The sequence below is a fragment of the Phalangium opilio genome, unplaced genomic scaffold (genome assembly GCF_054372755.1).
Source record: "Phalangium opilio isolate 3A_F unplaced genomic scaffold, DU_Popi_V2 ptg000082l_1, whole genome shotgun sequence".
Lineage (NCBI taxonomy): Eukaryota > Metazoa > Arthropoda > Arachnida > Opiliones > Phalangiidae > Phalangium > Phalangium opilio.
The window spans coordinates 528,690-548,142 of record NW_028324189.1 but is presented as its reverse complement, the minus strand read 5'-3'; the positions used below and the strand labels follow the sequence as shown (position 1 = coordinate 548,142).

Sequence of the window (19,453 nt, the reverse complement as noted above, 5' to 3'; positions counted from 1 at the left end):
ACAAAATTATTTTCGCATGCCCTTGAGAGTATTGTTTAGACGTTCGCTACCCGTAGAGTGGCAAAAGAGTAATCAATCCCCTTTTAGGCTCGTAAAAACAATAAACTTAAAATTAAGGCGAATCGATTGAAGGAGAGGAGAGAGAGAATTACGGCGCTAAGGCAATCTTCCTTAGGTTTTCCTAGTCTCGGCGGGGAACCCTTTTCATTTTGGACGATTATAATAGGGAGATGAGGAACTTTACCAAGTATAGACGGGAGGAAGTCAATTAGAGCCTGGTCGCATTGAGAAGGCGTTTCAACTTGTTTAAATCTGCGCCTGTCCGGGAAGCCGACTTCAAAAAAAATCCGACGGCGGGCGACTCTCCAGTACCCAATCTTTTATGCAAAATCATCGCTCCAGGTGGTCCTCGGCTGTATTTGAAACGCTATAGCTAAGTAGATGATGTGTCCCGAACGGGGTAAATCAGATTCGGAAGTAGCTATTAGGTTATATCGCGTAAAACATTCATTAACTAGTGTAGAACACGCGATTGTCTAATCATCTTCCATTTGTAAGGTACTTCTTCCAAATTATTGTCCACAAAATTAACTACAAGTTGCGTCCTTCTAAAGATTGGATTTAAAGCGCAGCTGGTTGATTGGAATATAATTTCCGTGTGTGAGAACTGGGCTTCGTTTATAGTTTGAGAATTATCAGAAATCGTGGTAGGATTTTCAAATTAATGTACAAATTCGATTTCTGCTTTAGTTTCGAGAACTCAAATAATTAGGGAAACTGTTCCGCAGGTTGATATAATTTAGATAAATTCTAAAACTTGATCAAATACTATATAGCTATATACACTTAGCAATATTCCACTAAACAGTTTATCAAATCGCGCGCGCGTAATTTTCACGTAAAATTATTCAATCTCGAGAGTTTAAAACCAATTTCACGTTCCTTCTAATCATCAGACTTGAAAGACGGGAATTTTGTTAATAAGAAGGTAGGGCGTTACGGATTGGTCGGAGGTGCAAGTTTCAAATTATCTATTAAATCTAGAATTAATTTCAATTTTAAAATAATTCGGAGATATTTCCCTATGCAGATAAGTCTTAGGTCTTATAATTAGTAGAAGACTCGATAAAAAATTGCTTGATTTTTCATTTTGCCCTCCCTTTAAAGGGATACTTCAAATACATAAATATAAAATTATTTTCCTCATTCATCGAATAATTTTATCTTAATACCCCTGGGGTCTGGTAATGATACATTTCTATATAATTAAATGAGAGAACTTGTTTTATTAAAATTTCATCTTGCCTCTGATAACTACATAACTCTAATGAACTAGGAAATAATTAATTTACCTTTTCTAGGGTTTTTAATTATTAATTATCTTCAAATAATGTAGGTACATCAACGCGTACAGGTATTTCAATGAGGTATCGACGCGAAAGTGTTCTTTCCTTAGTTTTGAACTCTGACCCTTTTAACCCTGACTTCTATCGTTACACTGATGGTGGTAATACACCAAAGGTATGAGGGGTTAATAAAGTTTTATATTTAGGCTAGCAAATATAATTTAGATTTAGAGGTAAAACGAGGGTTACTCTATACGTAGAGTTTGATATTTAACGAAGCTGCCAGGGAAAGCCTATCTCTAAATGGATTAAAGTAAGCAAATGACCAATTTCTACTCGCCTATATGCTCTATTAGCTCCCTCTCTACGGCGACTTCCCAGAATAAATAAAGATCCCCAGCTACTTACTCGCCGTTTCACTCTTAACTCTAACGTAAATGTATTAACTAGAAGTTACTGAAGTTACTTTTTGTATTTAAGTGCAACTAAAAATAAAACGAATTGGGGAAATTTCCTAGCAAACAAACTGATAAAAATCCATTTTCATAATTTTGCCAGGGATTTTGAGGGTTTTTTGTGATTTACACGCGATTTCGGATTTAGTTGGAAGATATTTCACGATTTACATTGTGATTTTGGATTTAGTTTGAAGATATTTCACGATTTACATTGTGATTTTGGATTTAGTTTGAAGATATTGCACTATTTACAGCAAAAAGGATTGATTTGATAACTTTTCTTTAATCTTCATCTTTTCTAGGTACTGCTTGAGGAGCTACATGGAAAAGGGTACATTTCCAAGCTCGTGCTTTTTACTCGCGCTATCCGTTTCATGCTGAATATACATTAATCTTCAGCCTTAGGTATACGTATACTTTTCGAAGCAGAAGCCCATTTACCTTTCGCAGAATACTGTACCTGAAACGGACAGTTGCTAGCGATAAAATAGCTATAAGGCGATAGTCCAATAAAATCTTTACGATTTTAGCCGTTAAAACAATACACGAAAAGCTAAAAGCAAAGCTGTATATCTGGGAAAATTTTGGGCTTGTTGCTTTGATTCTTACGGTGTGTACCTTCTTTCGGTATTGGTAAACGGTATCCAGATACCGGTAGTTTCAAATTTATGATCAAACTATGGCTGTTTTGACGCGTTACCTTTTTTGAGTTCAGAAACCTAGCTCTCTTTTAATGAAGTTTCGAAAGGTGTAGTAACGATATTTTTTATTGAAAAATATTAAAAAGTAAATTGTGTTAAGTGTTAACAGCTCCACGTTGTTCCTTTTCTAATATTTTCTAGTTGATAACGCGCTAAGTTCAAATTCCAAAATAACTAAGCCTAATTTGAAAAACACGATCCATTTTTCTTTCGCAACTTGAAAAAAATTAATAGATATCACCATTGGCAACCGACTATAAACGAATTGAAATTTAAAACATATTTGAAACATGGTTTTACTTTAGAAATTATTCTTACAAAACATATAGATCAAACGTGTAAATAGTATCCATCCTATTCTATGAAAGAATTTCAATTTCGAAAAACGTAGCTCCTAGAAATCTCTTTGGCATTTTCGAATATCTTTGGGTATTCAATAGCATACACAAAACTTTAATGGGAATGTCGCGAAGAAATCGAAGGAAATACATCACCAAAGTCATATTGAAAAATTCCGTATTCATACGAGTAAATAGCGAGCGAGCGAGAAGAGACACGAGGACGAGAGATGAATATGTAGCCCTTTTATTTTGACTGCGAAAGAAGATCTCCTAAATATTTCAGAATCTTGCTACGGTCCACACTGGTGGTGGCGGCTATGGTTCAAAATAGAAACACTAAGCTACTACGAGAGATTTTTCTGAAAATTCTCGAGCCAGCCAGGGTTGAATGTCAACAAGACCTATAGGCTACCAGGGCTTATGGGCTTTCTGAATATTTTAGCCTGGAACATAACATATCACCAAAATTTTATAGATAAAAGCAAAAAGTGTATGCTTCGTTCGTTCGCAGTTCCCAGACTTTGGCATAAAAAACGCCTCTCAACTCGTACACGAATCAACCAATCAGAGAAGAGCTTTTTTTATGTTAAAGTTAATGAAAGTAGTACTCTATGATGGCGCTTCAAACGTTAATTCTTGGTACTAGAGCTAACATCGGCTACTATATTGAGCCCATCACGCATGTTTCTTGAGCTAAAGTCGTGAAGGTAATCATACGTAGAGGGGGTCGACACTATTCAGCGAGGTAAAAGGGGTTTCTCGTATTACACGGCATGAGCAAGCTTAAACCAAGAATACCTTTTGTATCTATCTATAAACTTTTGATAGCACCTTCAATATTGAAATGATTCACCATAAATATGAAGAATTTGCGGTATTGGATTAAATGAGATACAGACCATGCATGGTACTATTTTTTTTTCATAATTAAATATAAAATGAAGTACTAAGGCCTACAGTTATGCAAAATGTTTTCAGTACGCTCAAAGCAACTTTGGTTTTTACTAGTTCCTAACTTTTGGACGTACTGAAAAACCAAATCTCAAACACGTATACTTTCAAATATATCTGCAAAACAAATTTGAAAAAAAAAGATCTGTATGGTTCGATACCGAAACTACGGTATATGATAACGTATAACTTTGAATTCCTAATATAAAAAAGATCCGAAAATAAAAGTTGAAGAAGAAATATTCCAAAACGGAAAAAGTTTTTCTGCCAATTTTTCCTTTAAAAGGAAAAAAAAGAGAAGGCCAAGTTCCCAAAAGACAGAAATATGTATAGAAGTTATCCCTCGAATAAATCACCAAGCAGGTAGGTAAGAAAGTCGATAGAGGTAAACAAGAAATAGGTCCAGTTTCCTTCCGGGGAAGAAAAAAAATATCAGTCAAATCTGTCTTTAAAATCCCGAAATTCTGGGGTTTCCTTTTTTCTTTAACTTTGGTATATGACGCGGCAACGAAAACAAACAAGAAGTTCACGACACATCACGTAACTTTTCCACCATTTTCTTTAACTTATATTATCCAAGGCATTGTAAATCATCAAACTTAATACGAAATCACAGTGTAAATCATGAAATATCTTCAAAATAAATACGAAATCAGTGTAATTCATGAAAAATCTTCAAATTAACGCATAAATCTCTGTGTAAATCATAAAAAAATCCCAAAATTATGAAAATCGAATTTTATCAGTGTGTTTGTAAGTGAACTACCCATTTCAGTTTATTTTCAGTTCACCTTATATACAGCTATAGTAACTTCTAATTAGAGTTAAGAGGAAACTATTAAGCCTAAAATTAAGATAATTTGACCAAAAATTATGGAACTGTCACCGCAAGATGCGTGAAAACACTATAAGATACAGCCTGCCAGCCGGAGGTTCAGACATCAATATATATATTTTTATGGCAAAATAGAAAATGTAAAAAGAAATAAGTTTCTGTCAACGGATCTAGTTTTCCCAGGAATCTTAGAGCGTGGAAAAGGAAAGGAAAGGATTCGGAGCTTCGAATTCTATTGATCATGCAAATAGGAAGCAACGGGCTGCCTTTGTATATAGAGAAACATCTCGCATGGTCGCTCACCCAGCCGCTCCGCAACCAAATGAAGCGAGAGTGTGTAACAGACATCTGCCCTGCCTACTGCTCATCCTGTTGTCGATATACATGTTTTTCAACTTTAGATTCCACCATATGGGGCGCCAAACAGGACAAAATTCGTCCAAATAACTGGTATATATTAGTCGAAATCTGATATATATTAGTCGAAATCTGATATATATTAGTCGAAATCTGATATATATTAGTCGAAATCTGATATATATTAGTCGAAATCTGATATATATTAGTCGAAATCTGATATATATTAGTCGAAATCTGATATATATTAGTCGAAATCTTATATATATTAGTCGAAATATTATATATATTAGTCGAAATCCGATATATATTAGTCGAAATCCGATATATATTAGTCGAAATCTGATATATATTAGTCGAAATCAGATATATATTAGTCGAAATCTGATATATATTAGTCGAAATCTAATATATATTATAGTCTCTAGAATTAGCAAAAATCATGCACTTTGTGAAGAAAGCATGAAACATTGCACAGTGATAAATAAAGGCATTTCAAGATTAGAGCCAACCTCTAGCTCACCTGTCACATTTGTGACAAGCTTTCAAAAGTCCCCTAACGACATATATATTTGAATTCTGAAATTTATGAAGCTCCCTAAACTTCGTTGCAATGGGAAATACGGCAGCCATGGGGTGGAAAAGATCGCCGCGAGCGTGGTACTATGCGATTACCTAGAAGAGAGAAGGGGAAGAAAGGGGGGAGGAACGCTTGTCTGAAAACCTCTCGCTCTTGGATTCAGACTAGTTCAGTTCAGCCAAATAGTTCATTTTACCCTCCAAACTGGATTTTGTGGTCAGACATTTTTAAAAGTCCTAGCACCACTGGCTGCTCTAAACCCGTGCATTGTTGAAAACATGGATCACAATTCACAAACATAGTGGTTTTTGTTTATGTTTTCTGGCGTAAGACCCTTATTATTTACAATTTTCAACAATCTCTCGCACTTTCGATCGCATTTTTTTAAGGAAAAGGAATAAAAAACACGCCTTTTATTTTCCTATTTTTCCTTTCACAGTTTTTGCAACTCTTATATTTTCCCGTTTTGATAACTTGCTTATTTTACTTTACTATTTTCAAAAAAAGAAGGAGACTTAAACTCAAATTTCATTAACTATTAGGTCAATATTGTTTGAAAATATTTTATAAAACCGTACCTTTAAAAATTAAACAATATTCAAGCACCGAGGCCCGAGGGAAGATTTTTAGATCAAAACGAAAACGCTAGCGCCAGACGCCAGTTCTATTTGATTCTATAAAATTTGGGTTTCCTAAATTGTGGATCTGAACTAAACTTGAGATTTCAGACTTCCTGTTTCGTCAAATGTCTACCTCCCCCAGATTAAGGTTTCTTCCCCCTCTCAAGTAGGGAAGCGCATAGTCACACGAGCGCCCGTTAAAAATATCCTAGACTTCCATTCTAGGGTACGATAGTTCTATATTTTCTTTGGTCCAGCCGGGACTCGCTAAGGGCATTTCCATGGGGGCCGTCTGTAAAGCGAAAACATACGCAATTTATGCAGTCTTAAAGGATATAATATTTTTTTAAAGCAATGGAATTATTTAAATATAGAGAACGCACACAATTTTAGTTTTAACACTTAAAAGAGACAAAGTTCAATGCAATTTAAGTAGCGCTATTTGAATATATTTCTTTTTAATTTATTGTGTTCTTCAAATTATTTTTCACACCCGGCACATTTTCGAAGTGCGGTGCAAGGTAAATTTGCTTTGACACATTGCATTTGCCATGTAAACCTTTAAGACACCCACTTTTAACCATTTCGCGACAAGTTTCTGCCGCTTGCGGCATTGTCAGCCATATTGGGTGCCATTCTATGGTACTATCAGGTTGTACCAGTTTGGTCATTCCGAAGTTAGACGCGTCCGATAAATACGGCTGTTTTACCAATTTCCGCCCCCAAATGTCACTCTAAGCGTGTGTTGTAACTACGCGGTGCCAGTCATCCTCTCTCTCATACCACCTCACATTTTAACGCAAAAGGAGAGAAAACCGCATGGTCAACTTGCAAAGCATTCGATGCTTTACAAACCAAATTTAGAAGTCCTTCTAAAACAGTCGTTAAAGAATTTCTACCAACTATAGAGAGATTTGAAATTATGTATGATCTTTGTAGTTCTGACGATGTAGTCAACCAAGAAAAAAATCTTTATTCACGCAAAGCATTGTGACATTGAAAACATACCACCTACTGAAGACGCGTTGTTACAACACATGTTTCGAGGGTGACACATTTGGGGGCGAACATTGGTAAAGCAGCCGGACCAAACTGGCACAACCTCATAGTACGGTAGAATGGCAACCAAAATGGTTGACAATGCCACCAGCGACAGAAGCTTGTCGGGAAATAGTTAAATGTGGGTGCCTAAAAGGTTGACATGGTAAATTCAAATGTGTCAAAGCAAATTTACCTTGCAACGCACTTTGAAAACTTGACGGGTGTGTAAAATAATTTTAAGAACACAATAAATTAAAAAGAAAAATATTCAAATAGCGCTTCTTAAATTGCATTTATCGTTGTCTCTTTTAAGTGTTAAAACCAAAATTGTGTACGTTCTTTATATTTTAAACAGTTCCATTGTTTTAAAAACATATAATATCCTTTAAGACTGCATAAATTGCGTATGTTTTCGTTAGCGAGTCCCGGCTGGAGCTGGACGCCTTTCGCTCTGCAACGAAGTTTAGGGAACTTCATAAATTTCAGAATTCAAATATATATGTCGTTAGGGGACTTTTAAAAGCTTGTCACAAATGTCACAGATGAGTTAGAGGTGAGCTCTAATCAAAATTAAGTAGAAATACCCTTATTTATCACTATGCAAAGTTTCATGCTTTCTTCACAACTATAATATATATCAGATTTCGACTAATATATATATCAGATATCGACTAATATATATCAGATTTCGACTAATATATATCAGATTTCGACTAATATATATCAGATTTCGACTAATATATATCAGATTTCGACTAATATATATCAGATTTCAACTAATATATATCAGATTTCAACTAATATATAAAAGATTTCGACTAATATATATAAGATTTCGACTAATATATATAAGATTTCGACTAATATATATAAGATTTCGACTAATATATATCAGATTTCGACTAATATATATCAGATTTCGACTAATATATATCAGATTTCGACTAATATATATCAGATTTCGACTAATATATATCGGATTTCGACTAATATATCAGATTTCGACTAATATATATCAGATTTCGACTAATATATATATCGGATTTCGACTAATTTAGATCAGATTTCGACTAATATATATCAGATTTCGACTAATATATAACAGATTTCGACTAATATATATCACTTTTCGACTAATATATATATCACTTTTCGACTAATCACTTTTCGACTAATATATATCACTTTTCGACTAATATATATCACTTTTCGACTAATATATATCACTTTTCGAATAATATATATCACTTTTCGACTAATATATATCAGAGTTCGACTGATATATATCAGTAAAGTGTACGAATTTTGTCCGGTTTGGCGCCCCATACCACCACTATCATAGGTGTACCTACTACCCAGTTCCATTTAAATTTAAACGTAAAAGAACGTTAGGTAGTTTACGTTCCAGTATCAACTCAGGTTGATAAAAAAAAACATACGGCGTGCATGCACCAGACAAGGTTTATTTTTTTCTTATTTATATTCTTGTATTGCAGATGTTGTGTTTCTTCCGCTTTTAAAATGCGAGTCTCTTATCGACCAGTAGTTGCCCTTTTTTTCGTCTTTAGACTACAGTAACATCCTCTTCTTTAGCTACCATGTTTTTATTTTTATTTTAAGGATAACAAGATAGTTTTTTAATACTAAGATTTAAAAATGATCGATTTAGGCACTATTTACATGTGCCTAAGTTAAAAAAAAATCGAGAGAAGTAGTCAAAATTATTTCCTTGAACTTTAATAATGTTGTCCTCGAAATATAATCCTTGTCAAAAGTGTCGCGTCATAAGCAATCTTTCCAGGATTATTCATAAAGGTTTCCTTTCGTAAATTCCTTTCACATAAAATTCTAGAGAGTCGTAAGCTCGTAACACAACATGAAACAATTCAGCTGACTAATCTTAATTTCCTTAATTCTTAATCAAAGAATACTTAGACATAGCTACTTTTGCGTACGTCTAAGAGCTTAAAAGACTAGCGATGAATTGCCTAAGTAAAGTTAGCTTTAAGAAAGAAAGAAAGAACCAAAAAAAAAATAAAGATTACGCGAGGGAGTGTGGGAAGAAAAGAACCAAAAAAGAACCTGCACTGCGATAAACAATGGAAGAGTTTTTAATTAAGAAAGCGGGAAGTCTTTCGCTATTCTCTCATGTATTTCGTAATCGATATACATTTAAGCAGAAGTACATTGCACGAAGTATCTTACTGAATGTCTCGGTTTGAAAAGTACAAGGACTTTTTTGTGTGTTCCCACTACTTAAGACTTATGTCCTTGCAAAGTTTCATCCTCATAGGTAACGTTGTTTGGACTGGGCTTTGTTTATCAGTCAGTAAGTCAAGACAACACTTTCCGTAACATACTTCTAACAAAGAACGCCGCGCAAAGTTGAATAGTCCAAGTTCGTCCACGGAGGATTTTAAATTATTATCATGGAATTGAAAATTAAATTAAAAAAAATTAAACTGGAGGTAATATAAGGTATACAATACGAAGGAAGTTCTGTTAGGTAGACACATAGTATTAAGCGCCAATGAAATTAGATTCCGGGAACCGACAGTGAAAGAGCGACAGAGAATTTTGAAAATTTAATTAAACTCGGAGAGAGATTAAAACTGCCTATGATTTATGATGAATATTATAACAGTCGGGAAACCGTAATTAAACATTGCGGCTCCAGAAGCTTAACTTTACAAAAGCTTCAATGAATAAGCCGACCATTTGACGTATTTTTTTGTGTTGAAAACTAATTCTTTTTCTCGAATAGGATTCCAAAATATTTCTCTAGAATTTAATTTTGGGAGAATTTATTTTTTATTAAAAGGATTAACTTAACTTAAACACTTCGAGTGTAAATTAAAATTCAATTTCACTTAAACTAAAACAAAGAAGAAATAGTTCCTTCTCTCATGGTGCAATGAATTTTTGAACAAACATTTACAAGGCCTAATATTATACGTTTCAAATTTCACAAGAATTAAGAAATACATAGAGAATGTTCGAAGTACAGTGGGCCATTTTGAGTAAAATTGTTCTATCACATTTGTTCTTATTAATTAAGAAATTAAAAAACAATACAATGACAATTGAATTTAAGGGATAATCCGTAAAACTCTTCAATCATAACTTGTAAACATCCCAATGCACTTGTTCTATAATTACCCTTTGTGGAACACCCTTCAAATAAAAATTTAAAAATCCCCAGTTACCTATTTAATTTTACAGGTATAATTATGCTAATTATTAGGAGATAATTAATTACGCAATTAACAACAAGGGTAAACGTCCTTAGAAGTCAATTTAAAACATTCGATTCTCATATGAAAACAATGCCAATTAGGTCGGAGAAGAGAAAAAAAGGGGAATCCGTTTTACTCAGATTAGATGATACAAGTGGAGTGGAATGGCAATTGGGTAGAGGGCGAACCGATTAGTCGGTTTCGACAATCAAGCGGACAAAGCATCGTTGAAACAACAGCGCCGCGCGATATCACCACAAAAGAAGAAAAGAGAACAGAGGGGGTTACGGGGTACTACTATACGGGAAAGGAAAAAAAAAAACAAGAAAATCACCTCAAAAGAGGACAAAAATCCAATCGTTGTCATGTTCACGGAAAACAGCGCCAGATTTCAAACCTAAAAGGAAGTGGGACGGTAAGTCTCGGCCTCTTTCCGACAAAGTCCTTAGTTTGGCGAGACACGAACTAGGTAAACCCGTCGTGCACAAAGTAAAGTCGCGGATAGTGTTCGAGACAAGGCTTAGCTAGCAAAGAAATGGTGGCGTTTGCCTCCGACTGAGCGAGTTGGTAGCGCCTAATTAGTAAAAGGTGAAACAGGGAGGATCGAGGCTAAACAAGGAATCGCTTTTAGGAGAATGTTCGTGCCAGAAGAAAATCTGGAGAATCCCAAAAGAAAACCAAACCATATATAGGAGAAGAAGAGGCGCTGTATAGCTCTTCTACTTGGCCTATTACGCTTCTCTTGATGAGTTTACACAAGGACCGTGTAAAGTTTAGCTGTCCCAAGATCTTCCACTCCACTTTTTTTACACTGGGGGTCTTCGAGATTGGAATAACCAACCCGAGAGTTACCACGGACAAAGAAGACAATCAATATCATACTTATCCGTGGAGTACTAGAGTTTTGAAGTTCTATTTAACTTTGGTAACCCGTCGATGATGATAAAATAAACAATACATCTCCAGTTATGTTTACATAACTATACACTACTCATGAAACAACACTTTGTGATAAAATGAAGCGATACTGTACGTGTCACGACAATTCTTTTTCACCCGCCTACTTGTCTCCCCAATTGCTGATGAAGAGTTTAAACAGTCCGCGATTGATTTCTCCAAATTCCAAGTGTCGAGCAGAAAAAAAGAAAAAAGGAGTATAGTTTTCTTTCGATATAAGAACGGGGTTTTTAGGATGTAGCAAGAAGGAAAGCGAAAAAAAAAAACGTATAAAACGGTGGTTTGAGTTAAAAAAGAAGAGGAAACCCTAAAAAGCCTTTACGGTGGTAGTTTTCTACACTAGTTTTTTATCTCTTTTTCTCCTTTTTTGCACATATAGTAGAATACTTTTCGGAAGAAAGTTCGTTCGCGTAATGTATATTCGGATACGTATAAAGTGCAAAGTGTACCGTCCAGGGAAGAGAAGAAAAAAAGGTGTTTTTTCGAAACGACGGCGAGAAGGTAGAGTAGAAATACTGTGAAATGGGGCGTGAATTTTAACCACGTGAATATAACATCTTAAGCAAACTGTTCGTGCAGTTGCCACGAGCTTACTTGTAGCTCGTGGAGAGTGATAAAACGATATTCGACAATCACTGTCGATACCTTAAGGAAACGTGCAAAAGACCCTTCGTGATACTATGACGTTTTAAACCAAGAACAATTACACAGAGCAAAAAAGAATTGCAAAACAAATAGAGACCATCAACCCCTTCAGTCTCGAGTCTAGACTGGCAAAATGCCTAACGAAGACAGTAGCTAATATCGAACATAGTGTCTCGAGCTCGAAGCTGAAGGAGCTTACGGGACGGCGGAGAAACTTTTAATAACAGTCCTAAAAAGAACCATTTCTTTTTTCTGGCTTTTGTTTCTTACTTTACGTTACGTAATCTGGAAGAAGAAGAAGAAGAAGAAGGCAGGGCAAGAAGCTCATAGCGGAGACACAAAAAAGAAAAATCGTCAGCCATAATAAAGCGCAAAATAGAAAAGGGAAAGGCTCATTTCTTAAAGGCAGGGGGTGATAGGTGACTAAGATCTTAGGACCAAGAAGACTGGAGGCGAGTCGACGAAGACGTCCCGTCTTGAGATAGTACGTTGCACTGGAAACGCTACGGTAAGATGGGCCAAGAATCTTCTCTTTTTTTATATATTTCCAGGACGTTTCGCTGCTAGTTTTAATGTAACTAACCAAGGAGGTACCAAGAGACGTCACTGTGTAATTATTGAGCGCCTATTTTAAACCAAAATCCAGTTTATATTCGAAGATACCGATTTGGAAATTTCTCTACCCGCAAATTCTACTATTCGGTCAGTAATTTGAGTTTCACTTTCTAAAACAGTCTTCCCAAATCCTTTAGTTAGTTAGTCCATACTCTTAGCTGACAGAGAACTGCCAAACATATGCGGCGGAATAACTCTAAGGAAGATTTTTTCTCTCTCTCTCTCTCTCTCCGGCCGTCTTATTTCTCGATTTTAGTTTGACACGGCGATTCAAAAGGGATCTGCCTACAACGAGCCTTAAGGCCGAAGGGTACTTTGCATTATTAAACTAGAGTTCGTCTTTTTTATGTCAAAACTATTCCAGGAAAATGAGGGCGACGAGAAAGAATTTCTTCCCTTTTATAAGAAGATTTTCGGGCTCGTGCACGTGTATTTTCCTTTTTTTCTTCTTGAAATGGAATGCTCCTATTAATTTAGCAGCAATTTCCTTTTAGTACATTTCACAAATTCTTTTTATACATCGTGGGGGAAATTGCGATCATAGTACGCTATGCAATTTTAAGACACGCTACTCCCAAGACGGATCAAGGTTTTTGGATGTTTAAGAACGCTAACAATATTGCTTATTTCCTTTTTTTTTTTCATGAAAGTTTTTGATGGGGAAAGGGATCAGGAATATGGTTATTTATTATACTATGCGCCAAAAATATTTGTGATCCAGAAGACGGGTCTTTTTAAAAAGAAGAAGTATTAAGATTTTTTGGTATAAAACTAAATACGGCTAAAGTTCTTTAGAAACTGTCACGTGACAAGCGCCACTTCATAACGCATTGTACATGCCTTTAAAAGGTATGTATTGTAAACTTGCAGAGAGAACGTGGCAATATTTGTGTCAAAATTAAGATCTATATAAAAATTAGCCACTATAGCAGAAACTTTGAACTATGTTACCTTAAGTTACGAATTTCTGATAGTATATATGTTATTAGCTATAATGTAGCAAGGCGGGGAATGCTACAACACAACGGGATAACAAACAAAAGATAGGAGGGAGTAGTACGGTGAAGCTTTGGAAAATGCTTCTGCCTCATTTCTGGCTTTATCCATATGCCCCCAAAGGAGATAGAGCAACTCTTAGCGTACAATCCAGCGTATAGGATCTTCCTATCCAGTCAGTATATGGTATAAAACCCGAGAAACGTAATATATTTAGCTAAAACCCCTTTAGACCCATTTGGAAAACTTTACACCAAACTTTTACCCGCTCTCCTCTCCTCCCCGCTCCGTTTCTCTCGGTTGAATTTCTATTTTTGTTCCCTTTTTGATGAAGAAGTTTTATTTCGCTGAAAAGTCTTCCAGCACAACTTCCGTGCGCCAGCGCCCCTCCTCCCACCCTTATATATCGACTTAAATCTACGGGATCATCTTTTTTTCCTTTCCCTACAGTCCAACTCGAGGTCATTTCTTGGAAAATACCAGAACACTAGATCTCTTTTTCTTCTTCGTGTTAGGCCTCGGGTTTATGTTGGAAATGACAGCGTTAAGTCGATTACTTTTTTTTTTAAACAAAGACTCTAAAGGCTTGACAGTAAGACAAAACGACTTTGCCTCCAGCTACTTGGGTCTGCTTGGTTCAGGGACTTAAGATGCCGGACTGCAGTAGTGGTCGATACGAAAATCCAAGATCAAAATTGCCAAATTAAATCATGGAAAAATACAGTTCATTTTGTCTATCAGTAACAACTTTTAAACAAGTATCTCGTAATTGATTATTGAAAGCTAATGTTCTAAAACTTTTAAGAAAAGATGAAGTTTCCTAATGTTAAGCCTTTGCATATTGATTCTGATGTTTCGGGTAACTCTGGTGGTGTTCGACGAGCATAGGTCGGGCCGCTTGGCGCAAGATACGTCAATGTCACGTGATTTCTAAGTTCAAATGAATTACGCGTGACTTCATGGATAACGGTTTCTATACGTAATCCCCTTTAATTCAAACAAAAAGGTTAGGAAACTGGTCTATGAAATATTGCAAGTAGAATAAAAATATGTATTCCTGGTAAACGAGATTAATACGCCCCACCCCACACAGTAGCCAATCAGTACCTTTTGATTAACTCACAAGACATTCGCGTGTATGTAACGTATCCTTTTATACCATTAATGATGATAATTCATTTATAAAAAAAAAATCAGGCTTCGCTACAATCTTTCTCATTTCGAATAGGTTTCGAAATGAGAAATGTATTTCAAGAAGAGACCCTGAGCTCTAACTCTTCAGGACTGTTTCTTTTTTCCTCCCATTTCATCCTCTTTGGCTGTAAGGTACATTTAACTTCCAACCGACAATAGTTCTCTCATACATCGACCATCCCTTTTAGACTCCGAGAGACTTAATGGTTAGGACCTTTATTTTTTTCTCCTTTTTCTTTTATGGTCGTATCGAAGTCGATGTCGTCGAAACATAAAAAATAAAGAGACTAGACTGCAGCTACGATTGTGGGGTTCTGCAGAAATATATATATATATTTCTTTTTTCCCATTGGATAAAAATCCCGTCTCCTGCAGAAACAACATTCCCAGATCTAAAACTAAAAACTAAGAAGGAAGAGCTACGAGCTTACGCCATACTGTGACTGTGGAAATCTCCTCTCTCTCGCTCGCTTCATCCCAACTCTTTCTCTCATCCAATACCGCGATGACTTTGGAATGGAAGAGAAAGAAAGCTAAACAAGACGTATCTTGAATAATGTCTCAGTTGTGACCCTGTCTAGAACCCCTACTGTTATTCGATGAAAAAGTACAATTCTCAATAGCGTTGGAATGCGATGAAAATTTGTTAGAAAACACGACCTCTCGTAATGAGGACTGACTCGATTGTTGAAGACGTTACCGAAGAATTCATTTATAGAGAGACTAAGATTCTAAAGCCATCCCTAGTCGGTAATATTGATTCATTGTTGTTATTTATTAATATTGTTTTTATATGGGTGCGATTTGCATACACCACTGTCTTGGTTCTGAGGTAATGAGTGTGTTGATTTCCTAGAGAATGTACTAAAAGCTGATAGTAAAAGCAAATGGCAAATGGGCTTAACACATTGCCAATATTAAGTAAACCGGACGTAAGATGGATAAATCTATATTGTCGATTAGATACAGCTGTTGCTTATTTCCTATGATGATAGAGTAATAGTGTCTGAACGCTCAACATGTTCGATATTTACGCACTTGTAAGACTATCACCAGGGTAAAGTCTCTTTAGGAAGCGATAGAAAACCTGGAATTAAGTCGGACCTTATGGACTGGTGTATAAATAAATTTTCCAACCAACATATTAGTTTAAAAGGCGCGTACATTACAGTCAAATTATTAGCTATTTCAATGCCAAGAGCGTTAACAAGCTCTTTAGTTAATTAATAACAAAATGGGCCAACCCACAGGGTTGGAGATACTCAAAGTAACTGACTGCAACAGTCTGCTTAGGTTTAGGAACAACTTACAACCAGACTACCATGATCAGGGTTGACTTAATTGAATGTTTCTTTTTGCTACCAGATTACTTATCCATGGAATAACGATTCTTTATTCGCGTTGCTTTGCGACCACTGTTTAAAGAAGCTCGGATCGTCTTCGGACACGATATGGTAGTCTTATTTTGGTTTTGGACGTACCATAAGAGCGTTATTCGTAAGCCGAACGTTGTCAGCGTCGCGAGGACTAGGATTCCGAATGCCATAGGGAAGAAGTTGGGTGGATGGGGGGATTAAGCGTTCACGCACGACGGGCCAGTCTCAAACTGGGCATAAAAAAGGCGATGCAGAAGTGGAGATGGAGAATAAAAGGGAGACAGGATACCCATTCTAGAGACCAAGGGGTGAAGGACGGAGAAGTAGAGGGATCTAGACGATTGGAAGCTCCAGAGAATGGTGATGGAATCGCCGCTCCGGGGCCATTGGGGCGCGGGCCCCGCGACGCCAAAAGTCGAGGCCATTCAAAAAAGCTAAAGAGGAAATCCAAAATAGAACAAAAGTTCGTATACGCCAGCTCTGACTATTAAAAGAAAGGACCAAAACCGTATATGCCCCAAAACTCTTTTTCGCGCTGCCCATTCTCAAACACAGCGAGTATGTGCGGACGGTTGAGATGACTGCGCGTGGAAAGAATTAGGTTTACCAGCTTTAAAATCGTTTTGGTTTTGCTTGGTCGAACTAGATAAGGGATCGTTTCCAATGGATATGATGTTGTTCGTCGATTTTGAAAATATTGTATACCAATTGCACATATTTGTTGATCGATGGTAATTATAATTACAAACGACAAAGGGGTAGACTACAATCACCGTAACTAAAACTAGGATCACTATGATCATTACCCTTTACATAAAATTCTTTGAAAATATAAAGAATCCCTATACTAAGAGAAAAAAATGAAACACTAAGAGATAAAATCCCCCAAGAAAGTAAAAACATAACTGAAATTCCCCAAACACGAAGTAAGCTTAGATATACAAGAGAATTCATAAGGCGCACTGCAGAGAGCATTCGGAGAGAGCGAAAGAAGCATATCCTCGCTAGGTTTTAGGAGAATTGGTTAAAATATGTTCCGAGAACTCTCACCTTCTCTTCGGGCAAAGTTTAATGTCTTGTCTAGGCCTTTACGACCATCTAAGAGAGCTATTCGTCACAAAAAAAGAAGCGACCCAAAACCTACCTCGTCTTATATTTTCAGCTCCTTTCCTACCAAACCGTTTTCCTCTATCTTTAGTTCGTTCGTACCGAGAAGATGAATTGAAATAGAGAGAGGAAAGAGAGATATCCGGTAGGAATTCATACATTAGGAAGACATCCTGTCTCGCCTTCCACGCTATTCCGGCTCAAACATTGGATTAAACATTTCTCTCTTTATATATATATACGAAAGTACAAAACGGCTAAAATACTCTCGGGAACCCTGGAGAACGCTAGACGCGCAGCCCGCGTTTCAACCGTTCATGGTTTTAATGGGACACTTAAGTAAGACAAAATGTATACCCAAAAAAATTTACCCAACTTGAGATATATCTCCATAAGTAATCAGAGAAAAAGTCTCATTTATTTATCAAGCTTAGAATGACCATCACGTGATGATATTTTAGCATCACGAGATTTATTTAAAACCACATGAAATATTAAAAATTTTCTTCGATTGGTCATGGAGTTCAGTTGTTTATATTACAGTTTAAAAAAATAATTTATTAATTTTAATGACTGTAATAATACTTCGAGCGTTTACGCGTCCCTTTAAGGGTGAAAAGTACGTTGGAATCGATGGAGATAGGAGAGCCAAGGCTTAAGGATGGAAAACAGCGCCATTAAAAGGTAGGATCCTTGAAGGAGGAAGAAAAAGAAGAAGAAGGAGCATCTTCTCTCTCTCTCGCGGCACCCATGCATTTTTAATGGTTCTTGAATAGCAAGCTTCGGTTATAGCCTCATTCCTGCTGGGGGTGATACTGCATGAGCTAACCTAGCTAACACTACCCCATCCTTCTCTCCCCCTCCCCTCCGGTACTAACCCTCACATAGTCACACTCTACATCCTATTTCCTATTTCAGAGTGGGGTAATCTTGGGCTTTTTTACGGTGTCTTATTTTGCGCCCCGGAATTACTTCCATGGCGTGCGTGTGACTTTGTAATATTCAAACAAAGTGGCTAGGTCAAAGGTTAAAACTTAAAGCGTTTGATGGAGGTAAAGTTACTTTTCGTTCAAAATAGCTCTGACGTCAGGTTTAGGTATTTGGTTTAATAATAGTGTATCACTAAGCCTTTGTTTCAACAGAATTTCGTTGCATTTTATCATTACCACATGGTCTTTACGCGGGGGAGTGTAGTGTAGTGTAGTTTGAAAGGAATCTGGTTTGCACGTGAAGAGAGGAGGAAGAAAAAGGTGTTTAAATTTACGCGGATGAGGAACTTCGTTTTCTAGGAAAATGCTAAGTAAGAATTCGTCGAAACTACCAAACCAACTCGTGTATACGCTTAGATTTGGTTGTATAAACGAGATGCCTATATACTGCCTGACTCAAAGCTTTTTAGCTATTTGTAGTTTCGTGGATTCCTAGATCGGAGATAAACTTCTAGGGCTCTCCAAATTATCCACTCTGATAATTTCAAGAAGTATTTTAAAGTACATACCGTACTTACTTCATTAAGAAAAGAGTCAGGGGTTTATACCTCGAGATAATTTAGAGAATCATGCCCTTAATTTAAACAACGTTTTCCTATATAGATTGTATTATCTTATTCTAATTATTTTTATATTAATTAAACTTTCACGTATGGCATCAGTGTTATAAATATGTCTTTAAATTTGAGAGATTCAAAGGCTTCAGGGCGTTCACAGGCCAACTATAGCAATCCCAATCATAACAGGTAAATATTTTCCTTTTCTCGGAAAAATGGAGTAAAGTTTCCTCAACCGTTTTAAATCATGCAATTTAGTAAATAAATCCGGGAGAAAATATGGAAAAGAGAGGATGGGAATGGGTTGGGAAGAGGTTGGAAACGGTCTACACTGCACAGCAGCATCGAGGATACGATGTGAAAGAATCCCTTAAGGGGAAACCACTTGAGTTTTCTGAGAAGAACTTTTAAGGGGGTGGTGGCAACGACTTTGTCGACGTGGCGCAATTCGCTTCCCTATTTTCCCTGGCGCGAACGGCCGGTTCTTTTTGAAAAGAAAACTTTCTTTTTTCTTCTTCATCTCCTTTTGCTTTCCAGCGTCGAATTTTCGA

The 19,453-nt window shown here is 36.4% G+C and overlaps 1 protein-coding gene and 1 long non-coding RNA gene across 3 annotated transcripts in view; one reads left to right on the top strand and one right to left on the bottom strand.

Moving 5' to 3' along the window:
• Nucleotides 1–19,453, bottom strand: part of LOC149650684 (uncharacterized) — a 163,471-nt gene that overhangs the window by 85,803 nt on the left and 58,215 nt on the right. The window lies entirely within an intron of this gene.
• On the top strand, nt 11,720–15,802 carry LOC149650688 (uncharacterized). The gene is made up of 2 exons (XR_016370846.1): nt 11,720–12,770; nt 15,249–15,802. It is a non-coding gene; the product is annotated as an uncharacterized LOC149650688 (long non-coding RNA).